Source organism: Bos indicus, chromosome 7 (assembly GCF_029378745.1).
Source record: "Bos indicus isolate NIAB-ARS_2022 breed Sahiwal x Tharparkar chromosome 7, NIAB-ARS_B.indTharparkar_mat_pri_1.0, whole genome shotgun sequence".
NCBI classification, from domain to species: domain Eukaryota; kingdom Metazoa; phylum Chordata; class Mammalia; order Artiodactyla; family Bovidae; genus Bos; species Bos indicus.
Genome location: NC_091766.1, coordinates 90946241 through 90962055, shown reverse-complemented (window position 1 = coordinate 90962055; position 15815 = coordinate 90946241). Strand labels below are relative to the sequence as shown.

Sequence of the window (15815 nt, the reverse complement as noted above, 5' to 3'; positions counted from 1 at the left end):
GAGCTGACTCATTTGAAAAGACCCTGATTCTGGGAAAAATTGAGGGTAGAAGGAGAAGGGGATGACAGAGGATGAGATGATTGGATGGCATCACCGATTCAATGGACATGGGTTTGTGTGAACTCCGGGAGTTGGTGATGGACAGAGAAGCCTGGCGTGCTGTGATACAAGGGGTTGCAAAGAGTCAGACATGACTGAGTGACTGAACTGAATGAACTGAACTACAAAGAAAGGAGGAGGGACAATATTTGGGTTACTAAAAATGAGTAAGCTAGAGATCCATTTTTCTGAGGCTTTGGCTTCTTTAAAAATGTCTTTATTTTTATTTATCACTTGATCGATAGACGTGGCTGGTATATAAAAATAGATTGTAAATGTTTTTTAATAGAATTTTGAAAATGTTTGTCTCCTAGGTTCCAGAGTTGATGCTGAGAACTCCGTGTCTCCTGTAATTCCTGTCTTTGTCTGTGATCCTTTTGTACACTGCTCTGTGAAACTTTAGGAGAGTCTCTTTACTCCTGTATTCTAAAATGTCACAGTGGCATGCATTATGTGGGTCGTGTTTCATTCATTTATTGTACTTAGTTCTAGGAGGGGCTTTCAAACTTGAAATTAAAGTCCATCAATTCTAGAAAATGCTTTCCCTTATTTCTTTGACCATTGTCTCTCCTTCTGAATGTTGCACCCTAGAATGAGTCAAAACAAGCTGTATTGTACTGCAGTAAAAAGTAAACCCAAACATCAGTGGTTTAATAATACAGCAAAGATTTGTTTCTCACTGACCCTGTATCCAGAAGAAACCAGCTGAGGGCTTTGTTCCATGCTGACTTGACACAGCGGTTAAGGTGACAGTCTCTCCACTCTCCAAAGGATCTCAAGCCTGCACCAGAGAAAAAGCAACATGACAAGTCATATGATGACTTTAAAACCCTCCACCCAGAAGTAACTTGCATTTGTCTTCACACTTTATCAAATACAGAAAGTAACATGTCTATGCCTAATTGCAAAAGAGTGGGAAAGTGTAACCTCACAAGGTCCTTGAAAGGAAGACAACTAGAATATTAAAGAACAAACCTAAGTGCTATAACAAGTCTCCTAGAAGGATACTCTAATATGCTTCTCTCTTTTCTTTTTTACTTATGCAACTCATCTTATATGAGATTAAAGTGTACACAATTTAAGTACATATATTGATGAATTACTGCATATGTATATACCTATGACTGGAGAAGGAAATGGCAACCCATTCCAGTATTCTTGCCTGGAGAACTCCATGGACAGAGGAGCCTGGTGGGCTAGTCTGTTGGGTTGCAAAGAGTTGGACATGACTGAGCGACTAACGCTATATACCTGTGCTTCATGATCCAAATCAAGAATATCCCCAACACCTCAAAGACTTCATCCTGTCCTCTTTCAGTCAATACTCCCAAAGGTAACCACTAATCTGACCTCTATCATCACAGATTAATTATGCCAGTTTTGAACAAAATATGAAGAGAATCATAACCTCTTTTGTGTCTGAGTTCTTTTACTCAGACATGTATTGATGATATGCATCAATAACAGCACATAACAAAGTACTTTTGTGTTACACTTGATTATATATGAATATAAAACCTTTTATTTATTCATTCAACTGCTGTTGGACATTGAGGTTATTTCTAGTCGGGTTGTTATGAACAAAGCTGCCATAAACTTTACCATACATATCTTTTAGTGAAAAACATTGCAAACTGAACAGAATTTACTAATTTTAGTGAATTTCAGTTTTCAATTTTTTACATAACTTAATGGTTAGTGCTTTATGTTCTATTTAGGAAATTTTTTATTATCCACCTTATGAATATACTTTCCTAAATTTCCCCCCAAAACTCTTAATATTGTATTCATGTTGTATTGCTTACATTTAGGCCTATGATCCATGTCAAATGAATTTTGGTGCAGAGTGTACAGTAAGGAGTTTTAGAGTTTTTTTCACCTGAAAATGAATTTTTTCTTTTTTTTCCATTTCAAATGAAACACATAATTTCCTAAGCCCATTTTTAACAAGTGGGTTTGCAGTGATGCCCTTTTTTTGTAAATTACATGATCATGTATGCACCAACATTCTCTTTGACTTCTTTTTACTTTCCTGGTAATTTCTTCAAGTTCTTTATATTCTAACTCTTATATGTTTATCTTTTATATCTTTGTTACAACATTTTCATTTTCAAGAGCTCTTTTTTGTTCTCTGATTATTCCTTTTACATTGTAGACTTTTTAAATCAAGGATAACGTTATATTCTCTCATCTGTGGATCTTATATCTGTTGGGATTGATTTAATCTCCTGAATTGTTTCAGCCTCCTATGAATTGTTATTTTGGTCTCTGTCTCCCATGTAAGAGATGTTCTTAAATATCTAGTGATCATAGGCTACCCGATTCTCCTCCATAGGGGCTTCCCTCATGGCTCAGACAATAAGGAATCTGTTTGCAATGCAGGAGACCTGGGTTTGATTCCTGGGTTGGGAAGATCCCCTGGAGAAGGAAATAGCAACCCACTCTAGTATCCTTGCCTGGAGAATTCTATGGACAGAGGAGCCTGGTGGGCTACAGTCCATGGAGTCCCAAACAGCCGGACACGACTGAAGGACTAACACTTTCAAAGTTGATTAAAATCCTACTTTACGTGAGGAGAGCTTATTAGCTGAAGGGCTTCAAAGTGTAGTATTTCTCTTGGTTTTACCGATTTCTGCAAATTAACCCATGGAGATACAAACCCATGACCTGAGTAGAGTACCATTTTGTTCAACCGTGCCCACTATCCCTAAATCCAAGGTTGTTCTGGTTCATTTTCCCAGAAGAATAAACATACAGATCTGTGCTACAGTTGGGGAGGGAGCAGTAGTCTGTCGGTTGTTTGGAGCAGAGAAATAGAACAAGTCACTGAATTGCTTTGGATTACCAACTTCCAACCTTCTTTGCTTCTACCCATCCTCCCATCACTATGTCCCATTATCCAATATGCCGTTGCTGCCAATCCCAAGACCCTGTGGGACAAATATGATTATTTCTTGATTGATCCTCATTACAAAATGTAAACTAAAACCTGAGGTTTTTCTGGTTTGCTGGGGGACTTGCCACTTGCACGTTTTAGTATATTTTAAAATATCAGGTTGATCTCCATCACCTGCTATGTTATCCCGCTCACTCCCACTCGTTATCTTTTGCCTAATGGGTTTATGAAAATGCTTTTTGTATTCTTGCCATCATTTTAGTTGTACTTGGGTAGAAAACCAAGTGTTCTACATTCATTGTCTGATTTGGATTCCCTGTTGGCTCTCTTCGGCACGAGATAAATTACATTCTGGAAGCAAAACAAAGCAACAAATGAGTTGTCTCTCTTGAAGTGAAAGTGCAAAACAATTAATCTTATTGCCCAAAGTTCAACAAACTTTAGTTTATCTTTTTTTTTCTTTCACACTTAGAAAGCATCTGTACAGGTTTTGTGAACAACTCCCAAATGCTCACATTGACCGAATGTATAATATGCAACTTTATTTGAAATAAAAGCGTACAAAATAGTACAGCATTTATATTGAAATATACTGTCATTTTTCTAAACTTCCAACAGAATATCTCTTTCCTAAGTCTCCTTGAATTTGGATGTTGACCACTAAAATTTCTTTCTGGGAAAAAAAAATAGATCGTGTGTTATTTACTGCCATAAGAATTAAATAAGTCAGTATAGTTGGCTAGACAATTTTCTCCTTTCATCACTACTTCATGTTTTATCCCTTCTGGGAAAATGCCCTTGAATGCAAACTTGCCTCTACAAACAGACAAGAAAACTTCTTCAGACTGATGTCAAATAATAGCCGATTTCAACTAGCACCACTAAGTCATTTGAAATTCATCTTTACTAAGATACAAGTATCAATCAATCAACGTGATATAAACAGTGGAGCAACATCTTTAAGTCCTGGGGAAGATTTGGCCTGTAATTTCTTCCCCAGTCAAAATATCTTCCAAATATGAAGGCATCATAATAACTTTTTAAGAGATCAGATCAGATCAGATCAGATCAGTCGCTCAGTCGTGTCCGACTCTTTTCGACCCCATGAATCGCAGCCGCCAGGCCTCCCTGCCCATCACCAACTCCCAGAGTTCACTGAGACTCACGTCCATCGAGTCAGTGATGCCATCCAGCCATCTCATCCTCTGTCGTCCCCTTCTCCTCCTGCCCCCAATCCCTCTCAGTGTCAGAGTCTTTTCCAATGAGTCAACTCTTCGCATGAGGTGGCCAAAGTACTGGAGTTTCAGCTTTTGCATCTCCTGCCAAAGAACACCCAGGGCTGATCTCCTTCAGAATGGACTGGTTGGATCTCCTTGCAGTCCAAGGGACTCTCAAGAGTCTTCTCCAACACCACAGTTCAAAAGCATCAATTCTTATAACATGTGAAATAGTTCCTCGTTACCAGATCTGCACTGTAATAAAAATTACAGTAGGTCCTTCAATCAGAAAAAAAAAAAAAATATGACCAGATTGAAACCTAGATCAACAAAAAAAATCAAGGCCACCAGAAATTGTAAATATGTGGATAAATGTAAAACTTTTCATTAGTTAAATCTCTTCCAAGGATAATTAGTTGTTTAAATAAAAAATTAGAACAATGTATCTAGGAGTTTAATAACATATATAAACACCAAACATAAGACAACAATAGTACAAAAACCAGGAGAGGAAAAGCAAATGTATAACGTTTTAAAGTTACTTTACTATACATGAAAGTCTTAGTTGCTCAGTCATGTTCAATTCTTTGCAAGCCATAGACTGTAAACTGCCAGGCTCTTCAGTCCATGGAATTCTCCAGGCAAGTTACTGGAGTATGTAGCCCTTCCCTTCCCCAGGGAATCATCCCAGCCCAGGGATCGAACCTGGATCTCCTGCACTGCAGGTGGATTTTTTACTGTCTGAGCCACTAGGGAAGCCCTATACATGAGGTATTATAATAGTAATTGGAGGTAAAATGTGATAAATTAAAAATACACACTATTAACACTTAAGCAATCATTCAGATAACACAACAAACACTGCTGTAATTGTTCTGTTATTTGAGTGATTGTTTTAGTATAAACAAACGCTAAAATATTGGTTCACTGAAATAAGCCAAAAGGAGATGAAACAAATCATAAGAGATTATTAAACAATAGAAGAGAGAAAATAAGGGAAGAAATGACAAAGAACAGAAGGGACAAACAGAAAAGAAATAACATGATAGTAGATTAAAATCTAGGTGGTGGTGGTTTAGTCACTAAAGTGTGTGCTATTCTTGCAACCCCATGGAGTATGGCCTGCCAGGCTCCTCTGTCCATGGGGATTCTCCAGGCAAGAATACTGGAGTGGGTTGCTGTTTCCTTCTCCAGAGGATCTTTCCGACACAGGAATCAAACCCAAGTCTCCTGGATTGCAGGCAGACTATTTACCAACTGAGCTATGAGGGAAGCCCCTAGATTATAACCTAGTCATATCACTAATCACATTAAATATATGATAACATTAAAAGTCCATTTAAAATGAAGCCATTATCAGACTGGTTACAAAGATAAGACCCAACAATACAATGCCTAAGAGAAAAGCACATCAACGTCTTTTTTCTCTTTACTAATATTTTTTGTCTTTGCCTTTAAGTGTGTATTAGAATAATGTGCTTAGAACCTAATTTTTGTGTGTATTTATCCTTCCTTGTGCTTATAGAATTTTCTGTATTCTTGGCTTGATGGTTTTAGTTAAACTATATATATATATATATGCTGCTAAGTCGCTTCAGTCGTGTCCGACTCTGTGCGACCCCATAGATGGCAGCCCACCAGGCTCCTCCGTCCCTGGGATTCTCCAGGCAAGAACACTGGAGTGGATTGCCGTTTCCTTCTCCAATGCATGAAAGTGAAAAGTGAAAGTGAAGTCGTTCAGTCGTGTCAGACTCCTAGCGACCCCACGGACTGCAGCCTACCAGGCCCCTCCGTCCATGGGATTTTCCAGGCAAGAGTCCTGGAGTGGGTTGCCATTGCCTTCTCTCTCTCTCTCTTTATATATATATATATATATATATATATACACACATAAACTTATCTGATCTAAAATCTGTGAAGAATGACAATTAATTTTAAGAAAAGTTAGCTAAGTTTATCTTATTTTTAAGAGAAAGTTGAGTAAAAAAATATTTGTATTTTTAAATAGGAGGAAAAACCATTCTTATGCATACCACATGCTATGTACCATATCTTCTACTTTGTATAGACATTCTTAGATAAAAGACAATTATAACTTTTCAAAGGGGAAACTAATTTTTTTTTTTTACTTACGCTATTGAATTTCCTTTTGTGGAAAAAAGAAATAACACAAAAAGAAAAGGCTAATATAATAGTGAAAAAATGGACAGAAAATGCCATTTTCTGTCAAAAAGAGCATTGAAAACAATATTACATCATTCTATCTACAATTTAACTGATCATACTAATGTGATGTGAAATATAGTTATGACAGCTATTATGTAGAACTTTCCTGAGACCCCAAAATTATTATTCCATTTGGGTTTTTCTAGGATAAAAATAGTGAGAAAGACCTGTCCTAGAGATTACAATATTCACTTTTACTCCATATACCTACCTATTCTAGTGCTAGTGTAGGAATGCATTTTTGCTACTTTTTTGTGCAGTGAATATTCATTCATATTGACTCACACGTTTGCCCTTTCAGGGGTCTAACTTTTTCATGTGTATTTGTATTTCCATCTCCCAGCATTTTCCTTAACCTTAAGAATGCCCCTCAGTATTATTCAATGTGCAAAATTTAATTTGTATTGGAAAAATTCTCCCATTTTTGTCGGGAAATATTTATTTGTATCTTCACCTTTGAAGGATAGTTTGACTAGTTTCTAAAACTCCAAGTAAACAGCTGTCTTCTTTCACAATTTTTAAAATGCTATTCCATCATTTTCTGATTGCTTTCATTTTGCTTGAAAATGTAGTCCTCAGTTTTATTTTGCTTTTCTAAAATTTATGGCTTTTTTTCTCTCTCTGCTAACAATATTTTTTTTTTCCTTGTCTGTGCATGACTCAGGGGTGGGCTTCAGTTTTTTTAAGGTTGATTCTCTGCCTCTAATTAATGACTATGATTAGAACCTAGCCCTTCAGATCGAAAAACCTGGGTTATTCAGAGGGACCTTTCCCAGACAGTAAAGCGTCTGCCTGCAATCGCAGGAGACCCGGGATCGATTCCTGGGTCAGGAAGATCCCCTGGAGAAGGAAATGGCAATCCACTCCAGCACTCTTGCCTGGAAAATCCCATGGACAGAGGAACCTGATCGCTACAGTCCATGGGGTCGCAAAGAGTCGGAGACGACTGAGCAACTTCACTTTCACTTTCTTCATTGGCAATTCTGGATCTATGCTTTTCGTCTCATTGGAATTTTAAATTTGGCTCTCTGCTTTTTAGAGGCTTTCTGCTTGTTTTACCTTGTGAAACTTAAGAATCCCAAAAACTTCTCAAGAGAGAAAGCTGGTGAACATTGGACCCTTGGTTGTATCTGCCATTTATCTAGGACCTTGCTCCCTCAAGTCCTGATTGCTTTGGCAGTCTTGAACTCTATTGTATAGTCTTTCCACATCTATGAAATTGTCCAAAACTCTTTTAATATGTATTTACTCATATAAGATATATGTGTACATAGATACATATATTCTTTTTCAGATTCCTTTCATTATAGGTAATTACAAGACAATGAATATGGTTCCCTGTGCTATAGAGTGGGACCTTGCCATTTCTCTCTTTTAAACACAGTAGTGTGTACCTGTTCATCCCAAGCTCCTAATTTATCCCTCCCCTTCTCCTCTGATAACTAAGAGCTTATTTCCTATATTTATGAATCTGTTTCTGTTTGGAAATAATTTCATTTATATCTTCTTTTTATCAGAATCTGCCCTCAACGTGGAAGACCCAGGTTCAATCCCTGGGTCGGGAAGATCCCCTGGAGAAGGGAATGGCAACCCACTCCAGTATTCATGCCTGGAGAATTCCATAGACAGAGGAACCTGGGTAGCTACATCCACGGGGTCACAAAGAGTCAGACACCACTGAGCAACTAACACACACATGTCTTTTTTAGATTCCACACATAAACACTGTCATATGATATCTGTCTTTGACTTACTCTGTTTAGTATGATAACCTCCAAGTCCATGCATGTTGCTGCAAACGGCATTATTACATTCTTTTTCATGGCTGAGGAATATTCCGTTGTGTTTATGCTCCATATCTTCTTTATCCACTCAACTGTCACTAGATACTTAGGCTGCTTGCCTATCTAGCTACTACATAGATAGCAGTAAATAGTACTGCTATGAACAAAAGGGTGTATGCATCTTTTTAAATTAGAGTTTTCATTTTTTCTGGATATATGTCCAGGAGTGGAAATACTGGATCATAGGGTAACTCTATTTTTAGTTTCTTAAGGGATCTCCCTACTGTTTTCCATGGTGACTGCATCAATTTACATTCCCACCAAGAGTGTAGAAGGGCTCCTTTTTCTCCACCATTTCTCCAGCATTTGTTATTTGTAGACTTTTGATGATGGTCATTCTGACTGGTGTAAGGTGATACCTCAATATAGTTTTGATTTGCATTTCTCTAATAATTAGTGATATTGAGCATCTTTTCGTATGTCTGTTGACCACCTGTATGTCTCTTTGGAGAAATGTCTATTTAAGTCTTCTGTTCATTTGGAGGGGAGGGCGTTGTTTTTCTGATATTGAACTGCTTGAGCTATTCTTGTATTTTGAAAATTAAGCCCTTGTCAGTAGCATAATTTGCAAATACTTTCTCCTATTCTGTAGGTTGTCTTTTTGTTTTGCTTATGGATTCACTTGCTATGCATAAGCTTATACTTTTTATTAGGCACCATGTGTGTATCTGTTTTGCTTTGGAAGACTGACCGAAGTAAACATTGCTACAATTTATCTCAGAAAATATTTTGCCTATATTCTCTTCCAGGAGTTTTGGGGGTCTTGCCTTATATTTAAGACTGTAAGTCATTTTTATCTTTGTGTATGGTGTGAGGGAGTGCTCTAACTTCATTTATTTATATACAGCTGCCCAACCTTCCCAATACTACTTGCTGAAGAGACTTTTGTTTTGCCAATGTGTATTCCTGCCTCCTTTGTCGAAGATTCAGTGACTGCAGATAGGTGGATTTCTTTTGGGGATGTCCGTTCTGTTCCATTGACCCATATGTCTGTTTTTGCACCAACACCATGCTGTTTTGGTTGCTGCGGCTTTATAGTAGTATCCAAAGCCCAGGAAGGTTATGCCTCCAGCTTTACTCTTTTTCCTCAGAATTACCAAAGCAATTTTGTGATTCCATATAAATTTTAGAATTATTTGTTCAGTTCTGTGAAAAACATCATGACTAATTTGATAGGGATTGCATTAAACCAACAGATTGCCTTCTGTAGTATGGTCATTTTCCCAATATTAATTATTCCAACTCAAGAACATAGGATACTGAATATTATTTTTAATTCATAAGCATTGTCACAATATTCTCTCTGAAGATCCCAATTGTCTGAATTCTTTATAAGATTCACAATGATATATATATGCACTCTTACATGTATATACACACAGAGACACATATACACATCAATCACATTTTTAGTCCCAGCTTTTATCCATCAACTTCATCCGTTTATATAAAAGGCAATTGAATGTAGACTATGGTTGCTCTCTTCATTTCTCTCTATGATATTCTCACGATTGACTTAGGGACTCACTGATCTCCTGAAATTGCCCTCACAAAAATAATGAATGACCTTTTTCATCACTAGATAAATGAGAATCTAGTTTTTTCATATTTTCAGTATCTTCAATACCCACATGGTTAAACTTTATTCCCTTATGAATTCCTTAACATTTCTGGGTTTCTGAGGCTCTATTGAATGACAGCACTTTCAAGGCACTCTTTATTTTGATTATTTCTACTTCACTCTTGTGATACACAATTATGTAAAATTAAACTGAATGTTATACAGATTTAAACTCTACTGAAGATCATTACCTTATTCCATTTTCTTTTCTGTTTATCAGTAGTGTGTTGCATATTATAGGCACTGAATAAGTAAATTTAAAGAAAACTATGAATCATTACAAAATTTTAGTATCTTCTATTTATAAAATGGTAGCAAAACAATAATAATAAATAAACTACTTATTTTCCATTTAGCAGCAATATTTATTAAACGACATCCCTGGTGGCTCAGAAGGTAAAGCGTCTGCCTACAATGCGGGAGACCGGAGTTCAATCCCTGGGTCAGGAAGATCTCCTGGAAAAGGAAATGGTAACCCACTCCAGTATTCTTGCCTGGAAAACCCCATGGACTGAGGAGCCTGGTGGGCTACAGTCCAAGGAGTTGTAAAGAGTCGGACATGACTGAGTGACTTCACTTTCACTTTCAAAGATATTGAATGGTAAGTAACATAATCAGAAATGTGTTTTAGAAAACTCAATCAAGGGGTGGGATGTGGCTAGATTAAAGTTAGAAAGTTAATAGGTATTTAACGTATTCTTATCAGGACTATGGAGAAGGCAATGGCACCCCACTCCAGTACTCTTGCCTGGAAAATCCCATGGACGGAGGAGCCTGGCAGGCTGCAGTCCATGGGGTCGCTAAGAGTTGGACACTACTGAGCGACTTCACTTTCACTTTTCACTTTCATGCATTGGAGAGGGAAATGGCAACCCACTCCAGTGTTCTTGCCTGGAGAATCCTGAGGACAGAGGAGCCTGTTGGGCTGCCGTCTATGGGGTCGCACAGAGTTGGACACGACTGAAGTGACTTAGCAGTAGCAGTATCAGGACTAAACTGTATCTTAAAAATAAGAAATTGCTACTAAATATTGGTAGCAAACAATGACTTTCCGCAACTAAGGACACTTTTACGTGCCTTTCAGTTTCTTGAGTTTTACCTATTCAGTACTCAAATTATTGTTTTCCTTTTCCAAGGAGCCTGCTTTTCTTCTTCCAGGGTTTTTATATTAGTGAATGATACCACAATTCAGACAGTATCCTCAAATGGAAACCTGAGAGCCATAGGGAACAATTTTATCTTCATTACTTTCTACAAGCAACAAGTTCTACATATTTTATTTCAAAATACTTCTTGACCCCTCTGCTTCTCTCCATTCCCACTGTAAACTTCTTTTATAAACTCAGATAACCCTACAGGAGAATTGTTGCAACACTCTCAAAATTCAAGTTGCTTTCTTTCAATTTTTGCCACGCTGAACAGTTTTCCTTCTTTACAAATGGCAAATCTGATCATGTTCTGCCCCTGAATAAAACGTTATAAGGGCTCTATAGTGTTGTAAGTTTCCACCCTATAAACTCTACCATGTCTTACCAGGTGCTTCCTGATCTGTGATTCCTCTCTCAAGCCACATCCCTTGCTGCTTCTCCACGTTTCAGACTTGTTAGTGTCTTTAAATTCCGTAAACCAATCACGGTCTCTCTAGTCTTAGGGACTTTACACATGCAGTTCCTCTGTCTGCAATTCTTTTCCCTCCCTCTTTCTCTAATTCCTACTCATTCTTAAGGTTTCAACTTACATGCAATATCTTTCAGCAAGCTTTCCCAGAATCCTAAGATAATTGCTCCTTATGCACTCCCATAATCAACCTGTTCTTTCACATAAGTTGTAATACATTGTAATTTTCTGTTCACTTGTCTGTTTCCCCTAACAACAGTACTACTTGAAGAAATCACCTACAATAATATTTTCACTATTATCTCCTTAAAATCTATCACTGAAAATAAAATATGGTAGCATATACACACACACACACATACACACATTATATAAATATACACAATATACATTATATAAATATACACAAATATATATGATGTATATATTTCATTAAATATCTGAAGGAATTATCTTGAAACATCTAATCCATATTTGTTAGTTTTAAAGGAAAGTAATTCAAAAAATATATTTCACTTAAAATTGTATTGCACTTTTATTCTTCTCAAATCATGTTTTCATTTAATGTGTCAATAATAGTTTAAATTTGTTGATGTACTCGGAGAAGGCAATGGGACCCCACTCCAGAATTCTTGCCTGGAAAATCCCATGGACGGAGGAGCCTGGTAGGCTGCAGTCCATGGGGTTGCTAAGGGTCAGACACGACTGAGCGACTTCACTTTCACTTTTCACTTTCACACATTGGAGAAGGAAATGTCAACCCACTCCAGTGTTCTTGCCTGGAGAATCCCAGGGACAGGGGAGCCTGGTGGACTGCCATCTACGGGGTCACACAGAGTCGGACATGACTGAAGTGACTTAGCAGCAGCAGCAGCAGCAGTTGATGTACTTATGAAGTTCTATACTCATTATTTCTTTTTTAATTTCATTCCTTTATTCTAGCTCGACTTTTGCCTCCTGAAATGTCACCCTTTGGTAGTCATAACGCCTACATATGACAAATACAGTTGACAGGTTCAGGATGCTCTCTTGTCTGATGAACTAGCCCCATACTGCCATGAGTCTAGCCAGAAGGAGTAGCATCACTTGACAAGTCTGTCCCTTCATAATCCTTGCCCTCTTCTGTTTGAATTAAGAGTGGAGACCTAACTCATGAACTGAGCAAACTCAATTCTCTCTCTCTCTCTCTCATTTGGACTCTCAAATACAAATATACCCATCAGTTGGCTGTGGCTCTGAATCTAGATCCTGCTTCTCAGAGAAAGAAAGATGTGCTGGCATTTTTTGTGTTATTTGTGATTACAAGCTAGTTGAGACAGATTTACAAAGAAAACGAGAAATTGGGGCAGATACAAAAGAGACAACTGGAGATAAGAGAATACGTTTTTCTTACAGGGAGAAAAAAAGAAATGGAGTAGCTATTTTTGGTAAGTAAACATCTTCCAGAGTCTAATTCTAGAATCTCTTGAAATCTAACTATATTACCTCCACAAGGTTTCCATGGTGTATCCTGGTAGTTCTTTATCTTAGACTATTTAATGAAAGCCAGTCCTTTCCTATTCACATCCTCCCTAAAGGCATGTGTATTTTAACCATATTTACTGAATAAACACAAAGGGATGAGAAGGAAAAAAGAATGAAGGGTGGGAAAACAGAGAGAAAAAGCAAGGGAAAAGACAAGGAAGACAGGAAAGAAGGAATAAAAGTTCTTATCTAATAGGGCTTGTAAAAAACCTAGCCAGAGAACCAAATATAAGCATTCAGAAAAGTATAATATCTTAGGCATAACTTTATAATTTTAAAATCAGAACTGTTAAAAAAAATTCTCAAGCTATAAAATAGATGTGCTGTATTCTTCAGAATGAGTTAGTCAATGTTTGAGGCAGAGCAGGGATAAAAGTATGTGAAAACTTTATGGTATTAAGACTCATGAGCTCAAAATATAATTATGGCCTATAAATAACTTTCTCACTTATTTTTGAAGTAGTCATGCTTTCTTTTCAGATTAAATAATTCTATAATTTGAATATTTTCTGTGGGTGAAATCCCAGAAAATATCCCATGGAGTGAGTAACAAATTAACATTATAGACAATAAATCTTTTTCTCTGGAAAGAAGGTCTTCTTCCAAAGAGTGGAATCAGAAAATTTATGAAGAAGATAGGATTTGGGTTATGTCTTAAATTATTTTTACAGGCCCAGATATGTGAAGACCAAAATTCACATACAAGAAATCTCAAATACCATCCTGTCTAGAGGGTGCTTCTTTTTGATTGAATTTTAAGATTTATGAGTAAGTGTCAGATTGTGGGGAAACTTGGAAGCTAAACTCGGGACTTTATTGTGCATAAGGAAACTGTAAAAACCTGGAAGGTAGGGTGGGAGGACACACGATAAAATACAGACTGAAGAGAGACAACAGTCAACAAATGATATAAATAGAATAAACAAAAATTCTTAAGTAATCTTATTTGGAATTTTTCTGATACATAGTGCTACCTCCTTGGAGCCTATGCCCCTTCCCATCACAAACTTGTGCCCAGTAGCAGAGAGCTAAATACAAGGCACATCCCTGGAAAGGTTTTTCCAACCAACTCTTAATCCACATGGAAAGAGCTTCTGTGTTCCTACTGTGTGCTCTGAGCAGCTTGCACTTGCCCTGCCACTTGTCAATTCCATGCAAGACATTATCAAGAGTTATTTAACCCTGGCTTTCCCTACTAAACCAAAAGCTTCTTGAAAACCTCATGTTCTTTATTCGCAGAATGACTCACACTGAGTAACTGCGTAGAACTTCAAGTCAGAGATCTTGTCAACAGGCAAGGTCAGCTCTAAAGGGTAACCTGGTGTCTGCCAGGTTGATGCTTCAAGGAGTTGATAAAACTACCACACCTCGCCACAGCGAAACAATCTGCCCAGAACGGTGACACAGTGGCACTTTGCCTGGTTTATTTCCTGGAATTCTTCCCCCTCTAAGATGCTCGATTTATAGTTTTAAATGAGCTGTTCTCTTAATTACTGAGCCTTTGCAGAAAATTATACACTACAAAGTACTCTTACACATCCTATAAATTATTTTCATTCACAAAAAGATAGATGGTATTCGTGATATATCCATTTTTTACATGGAGAACCTTTAAGCAAAAGATTGCCATCCTATCACACAACTAGAAAAAAATGAGCCAGTTATTTGTATCACTCCTTGAGACACAGTATTACTCTGAAAATCATAGTTATAAAGTCTGTTCTGTTGCTTCTGTATGGCCTCAAGAAGTCTTTCTTAGTCTATGAAGGTAGACAAAGGATTCAGAGCTGCCTTCCTGAAACACAAGCTAAGTAAAAAGATCAAAATTTCACCATTCAGATAGGCAAGCTGAGCCTTCAACTAATTGTAAACATTGAAGCAGTGATCAGGCAATACAGTGATTTTGAGAAACACATGCTATAATACTATAAACTTTCACTCTAATTCTTTCAAGAGTCTTGTTCATATTTTATATTTACCATGACAGTTTTTAGTATATATTGTGTGTATGAAATACATCCACCACAAAACTTTAAGCTGCCCTGAACCCTGAGTTTATACTCACTTGATCAAAAAAGATATTTCTAAGTTATTATAGAATATGTCCTAAGAAAATGAGTCTATAACCCTTCTACACCACCAAATATATATATGTGTGTGTGTGTGTGTGTGCACGTGTGTGTATGTATATTTATACATACATATACACACATATATAAAATATATAACACATAGTTCAATGTATAATATTTTAACTTCTAAGATGAAAAGTTTTATCACTCCAAAAAAATCAGATCTCTGGGCTTGTCTTTCATGTATAAATTTCTGTTCTTTAATCTGTAGATTTTTAAACGTGATTCAAAATTTGATTATATATATATATATAAATAATCTGTCGGCATCAATAGTTTTGGCTTAAATTTCAAGTAATTTTTTAACTTGCATTTTACAGATGTTCTCTTAAATGAACTGGATAATGAGGTTAACTCTCAACAAAATCAATTTGGTTTGATATATATTTAAGAAATAAACTGACCATCAAAGAAAAAAGAGATAGGCCATTTATTTTAAAGCAAGCAAGACAAAAATATGTTCCCTTGGTGACTATCAAGATCCATTACACACTTAAAGCATACTGAGCTTCTCTAAATTCAGCTCTTCTGAAAGGTAAAATGAAGCTCCAACAATATCCCATATACAATGTCCTGATGTATGCAACACTTCAAAGGATTTATCCATAATAAAGGAAACTAAAAATAAAATTTATAATT

The 15815-nt window shown here is 36.8% G+C and overlaps 1 long non-coding RNA gene across 3 annotated transcripts in view; it reads right to left on the bottom strand.

The window, feature by feature from the left end:
- Window positions 1-15815, bottom strand: part of LOC139184229 (uncharacterized) — a 309385-nt gene that overhangs the window by 108595 nt on the left and 184975 nt on the right. For all 3 annotated transcript variants that reach the window (XR_011567805.1, XR_011567804.1, XR_011567806.1), the window contains one exon: window positions 784-880. This is a non-coding gene — a long non-coding RNA (uncharacterized lncRNA). The remainder of the gene's footprint in view (window positions 1-783; window positions 881-15815) is intronic.